At 27.4% G+C, this 11,174-nt stretch overlaps 1 pseudogene; it reads left to right on the forward strand.

Moving 5' to 3' along the window:
• Nucleotides 1–1,109: 1,109 nt before the first annotated feature.
• Nucleotides 1,110–7,214, forward strand: LOC113850485 (annotated as a pseudogene).
• The last annotated feature ends 3,960 nt before the right edge of the window (nucleotides 7,215–11,174 follow it).

The following is an 11,174-nucleotide window of genomic DNA, read 5'->3' on the forward strand; positions in this document are numbered from 1 at the left end:
GAAATCAATTTGAATAGAAGACCAAATTTGCGGAGTAAAGGCGTGAAGTGCGAGTATGAAATTATCGCGAGAGGCAGGCTCAGAGGCTATTAGGATTCAGACAAGACCTCACATGCCAACGTGCTCTTGCTACTAAATGATGTCATTTTGCTTTTTTTATTCATAATTTTGATTTGTGTATATTATAAATTTTATTATTTTTTAATGAATTACACAAATAAATAAATAAATAAGAAATAATTAAAATGACATAAAATAAAAAAGATAAAATTTATAATTCACACGTGTTATATGTTAACAATATACTAGTATAGAATATTGTTCTGTACCATCAATACATCAAATGTGCCACAATATTATCAATATAATTTTTTAAAATTTATTCTAACAATTGACAACAATTATACCAAGGAAGATAATTACAAAATGTAATAATTTTTATTTGTTAATTTTATTAGTCTGATCTCTGATCTCTGATCTCTTTCATCCTATTTCCTGCATCAGGTCTTGTAACATTTTCAAAAGTAACGCAAATAATAAATCAACCAACCAATTCGATAACATAGAGCATGCCCCGAAAACACCAATTAAGAACAAGTCAAAATAATTAGCCTAAGTACACAGAATTTTAAAGAAAGATGTTTAATAATAAAATAAATTTATTAAATAAAACATTTATTTTCCCAAAAAGTAAAAAATATACAATTTTTTAAAATAATTGCGTTAAACTAATTAAAATAATATATTATTTAATTATTGCTGGTAGCATAAACACTTGCTATGCTTACCTCCCGCCCCCACATCGTACGGATTGTTTGGACATGGAGGTTTTGAAAGAAATAGAAAATAGAGTAAAATTTATAATTTTTAAAATTAAATATATAAATTAATATATTAATGTAAATTTAATATATTAATATTTATTATCATAAATGATATATAATTATTTTAATTTCCCAAAATATCTCTCCCAAGCATTGAGAAAGTTCACATTAAATATAACTGGTCCTTGACTGGTATCACATAAATTTGTTTCTTGGCTACTCAAACTCTCCGCCAGGAGCAGCCAACAAAAAAGAAAAGCACTGAAACAGTTACAAGGAACGAAGATGGTAGGTGCAGAGGTTGCTAATGGAAACTTGAAGCCAAATGAGACTAAGGGAAAGACCATTACTTTCAAAGGTACGAACATAAACTCCAAAATTCTATATCATTCAGATCATAATATACAACACTGGCAAAAAATTAACATTGCATTTCAAATTTACATACTCACAGCTCGATATTAATTAATTATTATTTATTATAATCATCGTCATCATCTTCTGAATGAAGCTGCCGTGGCATATGGTCCTGGAGAGCCCTTTGTGGTGGAACATATTCGAGTTCACCCTCCTCATAGAATGGAGGTTCGAATCAAGATCCTCGTCACATCAATCTGTCACACGGATCGCAGCTTGGCTAGGCGAGGTTTGTATATATGTAATTAATTAATACATCTAATTATTAAAATCATTTCATAAATGAATTTAATATATAGTTAATTATAAGTTATTTATCTTATAATGTTTATTGATTGATGCTTTTGTGCATTTCCTCCTTTTGTGGGTCATCAAAGAATGAGGTTCAACGTGCTTATCCAAGGATTTTTGGCCATGAAGCTTCCGGGTAGGACTAAAACATATTAACATAGAAAATTTTAACATTAATCTTACAACGATCTATAATTCTCTTTAAGATGAAAGTGATGCCATCTTTGTTTCGTGATTGTCAGTGATGGATTTGCAGGATTGTGGAGAGTGTGGGTGAAGGAGTGAGTGACATGAAAGAAGGGGATTATGTGGTGCCAATTTTCAACGGGGAATGTGGTGAATGTGACTCTTGCAAGTGCGAACATACCAACAAGTGCGAGAGATTTGGTGTGGACAATACGAAGAAGGTGATGGTACAACAAGGTTTTCTACCGTGGATGGCAAACCCATTATCCATTTCTTGAACACTTCAACTTTCACCGAGTACACGGTAATGGAATCAGCTTGTGTCGTCAAGATTCACTTTGATGCAAATGGCGATCTCAATCCCTACATCAAAAGACTCACCTTACTCAGTTGTGGCTTATCTACAGGTAAGGGACTTGGTCAAACACTCAAACCTCATAATTTACTAGATAAGATTATCAAAGGTTAAAATTCTGAATACTTTTTTATAATATTTTATTTTTGCAATATCTCTTCGTCACATCATTAATTTTGAGTTTATGTTTTTCTTTTCCTTAACTTTTCTTAACATTAAGTATTTTAAGAATATTTTTCGCGAAATTTTTTATTTGTGAAAATTAATTAAAATATGTTTGACCTAAATTAACTTCAACCTAACTAGTTATATGTTTAATAATTAATGCCGAATTTAGATTAGAAAATATGTTTTCCGATCGACCCTATTGAATGTAGTTTTGTTTTTTGTTCAATAGAAGGCCCACAATCCAACACTCTGTGCTAGGAGATCTGAAACCGACTTTATTGCATGTTTCATAACCATCAATTAAATTCCCTCTTGAGAATAAATAATAATAGTTTTATTTGAAGATAATATAAATTTTTATTTCAGTTTTTTTTTTTTCAAAAAATGATGTTTTTTAGTTATCCTTTATCTTTTTTTTTTTTTAATAAAATTTCAATTTTTTTGAATTTGACATTCTGTATCTCTCTTTATCTCTGTGTCTGTGTAGTGTGTGTGTTTCCTCTAAATCTTAACCTTCAACCTTAAATATCGTCCGTACACTATTCTAAATTTTAGATTTTATTCGTGGTGGTTGAAAATAAAAACACAAAAGGTTGAGGAAAGTAACTAATAACAGAAGAAAATTTTATTTACATATAAAAGTCTGAAACAACTTTATGATTATATAATCTTAAAAATTTTTAACATTGATCTTTATGTAAATTTTGTGCTTATTTGTATCCACGTTGCAAATGAAGTTTCTCAAAATTGAAAATTTCTCCTCTTACATAACTTCAGTTCAAACGAAAACCGTGCGTAAAAATTTATTTTGTAACATGTAAATATATATAAGATGAAGATTAGAAGTTAAGCTTAATTATTTAAAAAATTTAAGTTTAAGCTTTGTAAATTTCATATTGATAATTAGTCAAGTAGCTTGTCCATAAATTCATACTTAAATAATTATAATTTATTCATTATATTTAATTAAAATTTATATATATTTTTTGTTATTATCATTGTGTGTGCATATTATTTATTGAATTTTAATTAAGAGTTGTATTTTAAATAATTGATCGTAATTTTACTTTAAAAAAAATAATACTATTTTTAATATTTTTTATTTTTAACTTTAAGTCATTTCTTATAGATAAATTATATTTTATTATCATATTTATTTAATTTTTAGCATAAAAATATTTATTAAATACTAAATTAATTAAAAAATATGAAAAAAAGTTAATGACTGTTTCATGGTAAAAAAGAAAAAAAGAAAAAAAGAAAAAGAAGAGGGTTTGATTTTGCTATGTGATTTCAATTAACACCCATGACTTAATTGATCGCACAAAAGACAACTATTTTTGCAATTTAATTTTATTATAGAATAATCAGTTAACTGTATTTTTAAAATAGTTGTTTTGAATTCAAACATTATAAAAAATTATTAAATATTAAGATAATTTTCATTAGTATGAGTATGGTCTTTATCTAACAAAAATTAAAACACTAATATTTAATATATTGATATTATATATAAATATTTTATAATAAATAAAATTAACAAGAAATATTGTATAGACTTAAATTTTCTTTTTCTTTTTTTTAAATTCCATTATTAAAATGGAGGTAAGAGACACAACACATAATAGTTATTATATATTATCTTGTTATCCACACTCCTACATCCAAAACATTTTAAAAGTTTACTTTTTATCAGTAATATAGACTTTTAATAAAGGAGCATTCATGGATTAAGTTGGTTGGATTAATATAAAAAATAACTCGATCCAATCAAAATTTTAATTGAATTGAGTCAATTTTTGAAAAAAAAATAAAATTCTTCACCTGAACTGACTTTCGATAGATTGGATACACGGATTATACGCATAACAATGTATACGAATTAAAATTCTTAATATAATTGATGATAATTCCATCATTTTAAATAATAAATTTATTAAATTTAAATAAGAAATTATTTATTCTAATATATATTATATATCAACAATATTTAAGTAAAATTAAAAATTAAAAATTACAAAGTAAAAAAAAATTGCCAACATCTTATAAATTAAAAAGTATTCTTTTAATTGAGTTAAGTTAGATTTGTCGAACTAATGGGGTACAACAAAACTCGTAAAAACCCTAATTTAAACAATAATCATATCATATATTAAATTCATACAAGAAGTTATAAAAAAAGTGAGATAAAAAAATAAAATAATATAAATAATATAATAAAGAGAAGTAGACAAACAAAATTAAAAATATTTATAAATAACATTATTTATAATTCTAAATTATTTTATGCTAATTAATTAAAGAGAAGTAGACAAACAAAATTAGTTCTTAGGACTAAAGATGAACAACTAATAATAATAAAATTTTATTAATAAAAGTATTTATTATATTTTTATAACTTTAATATAATAATTATATATTTTTTCACAATTTTTTTTATTTATAAATATTTAAACTCAATTTTAAGAGTTTAAGTTAATAAAACTTTCAGTTAAATGACCCAATAACAGTCTACTTTAACAACTTCTAGGCATATTTATTTTGGCTGAGTAGATATTTCTATGCTTAAATAATTATATATTGTGTGAACGATTGTGAGAAGAGCGTACCAATTACAGTGTGATCATGAATTGTTAAGATCGGAAGACCAAATCGATGATGTGTGTCATAATATGGGTAGGTGTGGGAGCAGCTTGGATTACCGCTAACGTGCATCCTGGTTCAACTGTAGCTGTCTTTGGTTTGGGCGCTGTGGGCCTCGCTGTAAGTGAGATTTTTCTTTATTGGGTTGGAAATTGATGGCACTTTAATGTATCATATTTAAATTAATATAAGATGATACATTTTTTTTCCTGTTATATTGGAATTATTTATCTAGAAATTAATTTTTAACAAGTGTTTTAGAAAATTTTCAAAATTTATTTCATAAATAATCAATTTCTTCACTCATTACTAAAATATTATTATTAAATAAATACTCAAAAATTTAAAGGGAGGCTAATTTTTCCAGTACTTTCTTGTGATGGAAAATATGACTCATTTTTTTTATTCTTCATTTATAATTTATTTTAATTTTGTCTCTTTTTTTGTCACATTATCTGTCATTTTCTTATTTAAACAATAAATAACTGACAATCTGTATGATATCAAATATAAATTTATTGATTTTTATTTTTTATATACATGCATATGCAAAATATTTTTCTTACAAAAAAATCTCATAAAAGTCTGATCTTAATTGACCAGGTTGCAGAAGGTGCACGAGCTAGAGGTGCTTCAAGAATAATAGGCGGGGACACCAACCCCAACAAATTCATCAAAGGTAATTTTCTCTCTAGTGCTATTTTTTGTTTGGTAGCGTTAATTAGTGTTCTATGCATACTAATAACAAAAATAAATAATATTTTTATTAAAATATATGTTAAAATAATACATAAAAAATAGGAAAATAAACATATTTGTCTTTTTTTTAAATACTTTTAATATTTTAACCAGTTAGCATTTCTTTTTCTTTTATCTTTTCTCTCACGGGCTCTTTATACTTGTTGATTTGGAAGATCATCAAGAAAAACCTATAAAGCTTAACATGAACTTAGTCTTTTTAATATAACTATGTTAAAAATATAAAATGCTAATGTGATATATGATACATTTTATACGTGCATTCAAAGCCCGAGCTATGGGAATCACCGACTTCATAAATCCAAGGGATGAAGAGAAACCGGTATATGAGGTTGGAATTTTGTGTTCCCTATCTCATATAAGAAAATATCACCTTTATTTGCAGAGGATCAGGGAAATGACTGGTGGAGGCGTGCACTATAGTTTTGAATGTGCTGGAAATTTGAACGTTCTAAGGGATACTTTTTTTTGTCTTCTCATGAGGTAATTATGTTCACGTTTATTGGTCTGGTTCAATATATACTAACCTAAAATTAACTATCATACTAAAAACTTCTATCATATAGTTTATGTCTGTAAAAGTTCAATAAATCTAAAATTATTGATACTTTATTTTTATGTGAATATAAGAACTTCTTAATTATCTTTCAGTTTTTGTTTAATTTTATAAAATGTAACAGAAATAATTTAAATAATATTTAGTTATAATTTAATGGTTAAATCGATAAAATGATACTTCGATATCCTTATGATGATGCAGGGTTGGGGATTGACTGTGATATTAGGAATTCATCTATCACCAAAAATGCTTCCCATCCACCCAATGGAGCTGTTTGATGGTCGCAGAATCGTTGGATCAAATTTTGGAGGATTCAAAGGGAAGACTCAATTGCCGCATTTTGCCAAAGAATGCATGCATGGAGTAATGATCCCACTCTCTCAATTTACTTTGTTTTATTTATGGTCCATTTCTCTACTTAATTATTTCGAGAAAGGAATACATCATCATCTTTTATAAAATTGAATAACATATTATAAACTAATTAGAATATAATAATATTTTACTATTTCATTTATAAAATTTTATTGCCCCGTCGATAATTTTAAAAATATAATGCGACAATCACTTTTATTCCCTTCCATTATTTTTTTCCTCCTTCGTAATCGTAAGAATACCGAAATGAATAAATCTACTTACTCTTTTCAGGCTGTTAATTATTATCCCTGCAATATCTAGTGTGACTACTTCGACAGCTGCTAAGCTATTATCAAAATCCGTCAAAAAAATATTTTTAAATAACATGTTATTAATATTTCTCTTTATCTAAATAAAAAGAAAATGTTTGCTGCATCTTCATGATTGCCAAATGTACCCGTATAATATTACATCCTAGATTGAGTGTTCCAATAAATGAAGCCAATGCCTAGTGTAATGCTCATTTCTTATGACCTGAACTTAGGTGGTGAAGTTAGATGATTTTATCACTCACGAGCTTCCATTGGAGGAGATAAACAAAGCATTTGATCTTTTGATCACTGGAAAGTCACTTAGATGTCTTCTGCACATCTAAGAAATTATGCCTCTTAGAATAGGTGGGATCACAAGATGGGTGTCTTCGAAGTCCCTATTATTTCTAACAATCTATCATTAATTCTTCAATACGAGTATATCCAAAATGGCAGTGTATCTTATTGCAGTAATTTTTTTTTTTAATGCCATGGAGTATATGTGAAGAATGTATAATGTTATTGTGCTAAAGTCTCTCACCATACATCGCATACAAAGAAAATAAGTCGAGGTGTGTTCAGGCCCGCGAGACCGCAATTTCTTTATGAATAGAGTTATATAGGACTATTTATACACATATTACTTCATTAAATATTCAGTTTTTATATTTTAATCAGAGTTTGTTTCACTTTACTATTTATACATTTACATTCTGATTTTCACATTTGATGTGCAATATGCTTAAGCCTTTGTTTATTCCCAAGAGAAAGTGTTGGTATAGTACTTAGACAGTATTATTACCAATCTATTGTGTGCCAAAGAACACTTCTACATAATTCAATACTATTTACACGCACACACATGTGGAAGAAATAAACTCATACAGTATTTTCTTATGCAGAAGAGTGGTGCACATGCAAGACTTCAATTTGTAGATCGGTCAGCAAGCATGTATCAATAATGATAATACTATTTTTATTATACTAATTATAAATGATTTTTATACTTTTTTGTATTTTTTTCTTCTTACATTATTTTATTATATATATATATATATATATATATATATTTATCACTTTAACATAAGTATTACAGTAAAAAACATACTTAAAACAATATTACTCTAAAAGTGTACATACAAGATAATAAAAGATTTACATGACTAGATACATAGTTAATGAGGATCTCAATAGCTTAGATAACTTGAGCCAAGTGAAGAATGCTTTGGAGGGACTTCAAGACCCTATGATTAGGTCAAAGGTTAAAAAGACTAAAGAAGTTTTAGACAAGCTTATGAGTCTAGTGAGTCACCTTGGGCTTAAGCTCATAAAATGCCACACTTTGAAGACTTATTTCTATTTCTCTTATATCATTCATGATTCTTAGGTCTCATAGTATATTACAACTTTGGACTTTTGTCTTCTTGTGTAGTTGCTCCAATAGTTAGTGTAGCTTGTTGCCTATATAAGACACTTTTTCTTTATGTTTTGATAACTTTGGTTTATTTTTCAGATTTGAAGAAATCTAGTGAGTTTTGAGAAACTCCTTTTTCTCTCAAGTGGTTTTGGTAAAGACCTTGAGTTTACTTATTAGTGGATCCTTCTATTATGGTGAAGATCTTGTGGCTTATCTCCTTTTGAGAGTGGCGCCAATATTCATCTCATTCTTCTTCCACTTTTTTTCATTAAAAATTCTTGTCCAATTTTATTGTTCTTCAAAGAATAAAAAATTGGTAAATGAAATTGCTCTAGGAACGATCTGTACATTCAAAGGGATCAAGCAATTCCTACGTTAATAATGATTACTCACATTATCAATTTTCTTTTGTTATAACTATGTACATAGTTTTTTGTTTTCTTTTGTGTTTTTAGAAGTAATAAAATGCTTTTATATTGATGAATTATTAAGGTGAATACATGTCCTTCACCATTCTCGGTCTAGGTGATCATTTAATAGGGGGGGGGGGGGGGGGGGCTCAAACTAAGCTCTTTCCGTTGATATAATTTATGATAAGAAATTATAATTAGCAAAATGTAGGGAGTGGTAATGGAGGAATTGGAGAGAAAAAATAATAATTAATTCGATGCAATTTTAATTTTAACAAAGTGTCTTCACACTTAAATAGCTTAAATTATATGCAGATAGTGTCCAAATGGCAAGATTAAACTACATGATATTCCCTTTAAATGTGCTACTGATTGAAGCATAGAGAACAGAAGAATTTAGTTCAATTATTCAATTATTGGAAAACAAAATCCAGCTACTTTCATACATTTAATACGTGAGAAAAGTTTGAGAATTAAATAGCAAACACTTTTCATTCACAAATGCAGGTCAATTTTTGTCATTCAACTGTAAGTAACACCTTTTTAAAGCTGTGTATGTGCATAGAAGTCTTTTCACTGTAACTGTAAGTAACACAAATCTTCTGCCGCTCAATATAGCAATGGCATGTGCATGTTTCTAGGACATGGCACACGGAAATTCACTTATTATTTTCTCTCATAATCTAAAAATACTTTAAAAAGGCAAGTATATAATTTATTAGAATTAAATATTGTTATAAAATTATTTAAGACCAAAGAGTATATTACCTCAATTATCAGCTAAACGCATTAGCAAAAAAATTATCAGCTAAACGCTTGGTTTTAATTATTTTATCCTATTTCTTGTGTAAGCCTTATCAATATATCTAAAGCAAAAAAATAAATAAATAAATTTTTTTACCCTAATTAATATTATTAACTGTTTATTCTCCGCTCTTAAGAATGAAGTTAACAAAATTCTTATAAATATGCTTAAAAAAATAAAAAAATATAATTTAAAATTAAATAAAGAAAGAAAAGATAGATTTATCTTTTAAATGTCATTATCTGATAATATAATCTTTTAATTATTAACTTATTTTTGGGCACAGAATGAGAGAAATGGAAATCAAGCATTTCGTAAGTTATTAAGTACAAACTGTCTTATAGCAAGAATTGATTTGACTAAGTTATTGTTGCTCTGATTTTTGGCTTTTGGTTTAGTTTCGGTGGATTGCCGATGCTGAGATTGCTGAGTGGCTTATGATCTTATTATACATTTATCTACGAGGACTTGATGTAAGGGCTGACCGGCTGAGCTTTCTTTTAAAAAATAATAAAGATTAAGTAAAGCAGTGGTAGGAATGAGTGAATCTCGGGATTGAGAGATTGGTTTCCAGCTATGTCAGCAATTATGTAAGTCATGTCCCTTCAATTTCTTGCAATGGACTTTGTCTTATTTGAGCTAAATATTGCGAAGTCCAGCAAAAAACATTAATCTAAGTTTAAAATTTGAATGAGGCTCGAAGTTTCTGGCTTGACTATATGAGTAAATTACGTTCTCGCCCTTCGTCTTTAATATAAAAAGAGGAATGGTTAATCTGGACGAGAATTGAAAAAAGAATTGGACTAGATGACTTAGATAGATTTTCATCATACTTTTGTTTTGTATAGGTTGTAATTTTATATTAATTTTATTATCTTTTATATTTAATAATAATAATAATAATAATAATAATAATAATAATAATAATAAATTACAAACAATACAAATTGTGAACAATATGTGATCTTTTATTATTTAAACTTTAATAAAAGTTATTAAATTTTACGGAGAATGATACTAATAAATCTAACTAACTCTTATCAGCTCATTTACCTAATTCTGTTAAATTAATAACCAACTAATTTTTTTCTCTTCTTTTGTGTATGTTGTTGGAATTATTCTTTATAAGATAGGTTGAGAAATTATTGTTAAATTTTTTTTTGAATATTCTATTTTCTCTGAGTAATAAGAAATTTTTGGATAACTCCTTGGTGTGTAAGCTTCTTGACCATGAAAAAATTAATTTTTTACATGGCATCAAAGCTCCTTGTATAAAAGGCTCTATTATGCTTCACGCTCTTATCCATATTCTCAATTTAATTTTCTTCTTTCTTCATAGTTTTTCTTATTGCAATTCTTAGAGATTCTTAAATTGTAGAAAATAGCGTTGAACCCTATCAATGCAAATTTGATGCTTGATTTGACATCACCTTATTACTCTAACAATGAACCTACTTGAGTTTCATTGGTAAAGGATCAATTAACTGTGAAGAATTATCATCCCTAGTCTTAAAGCATGGTTGTAGTATTGAAATCAAAGAACAAAATTGCTTTTGTTGATGGCATCTTGCCTAAACCTCTCGTTGGTGATCCTTTCTCTAGGGTTTGGGATCGGTGCAATACCTTCGTGATGTCATGGTTATATCACTCAATTGATCCATTCATACTTACT

This window comes from Abrus precatorius, unplaced genomic scaffold (assembly GCF_003935025.1).
Source record: "Abrus precatorius isolate BTA unplaced genomic scaffold, Abrus_2018 Scaffold9, whole genome shotgun sequence".
Taxonomy (NCBI): Eukaryota; Viridiplantae; Streptophyta; class Magnoliopsida; order Fabales; family Fabaceae; genus Abrus; species Abrus precatorius.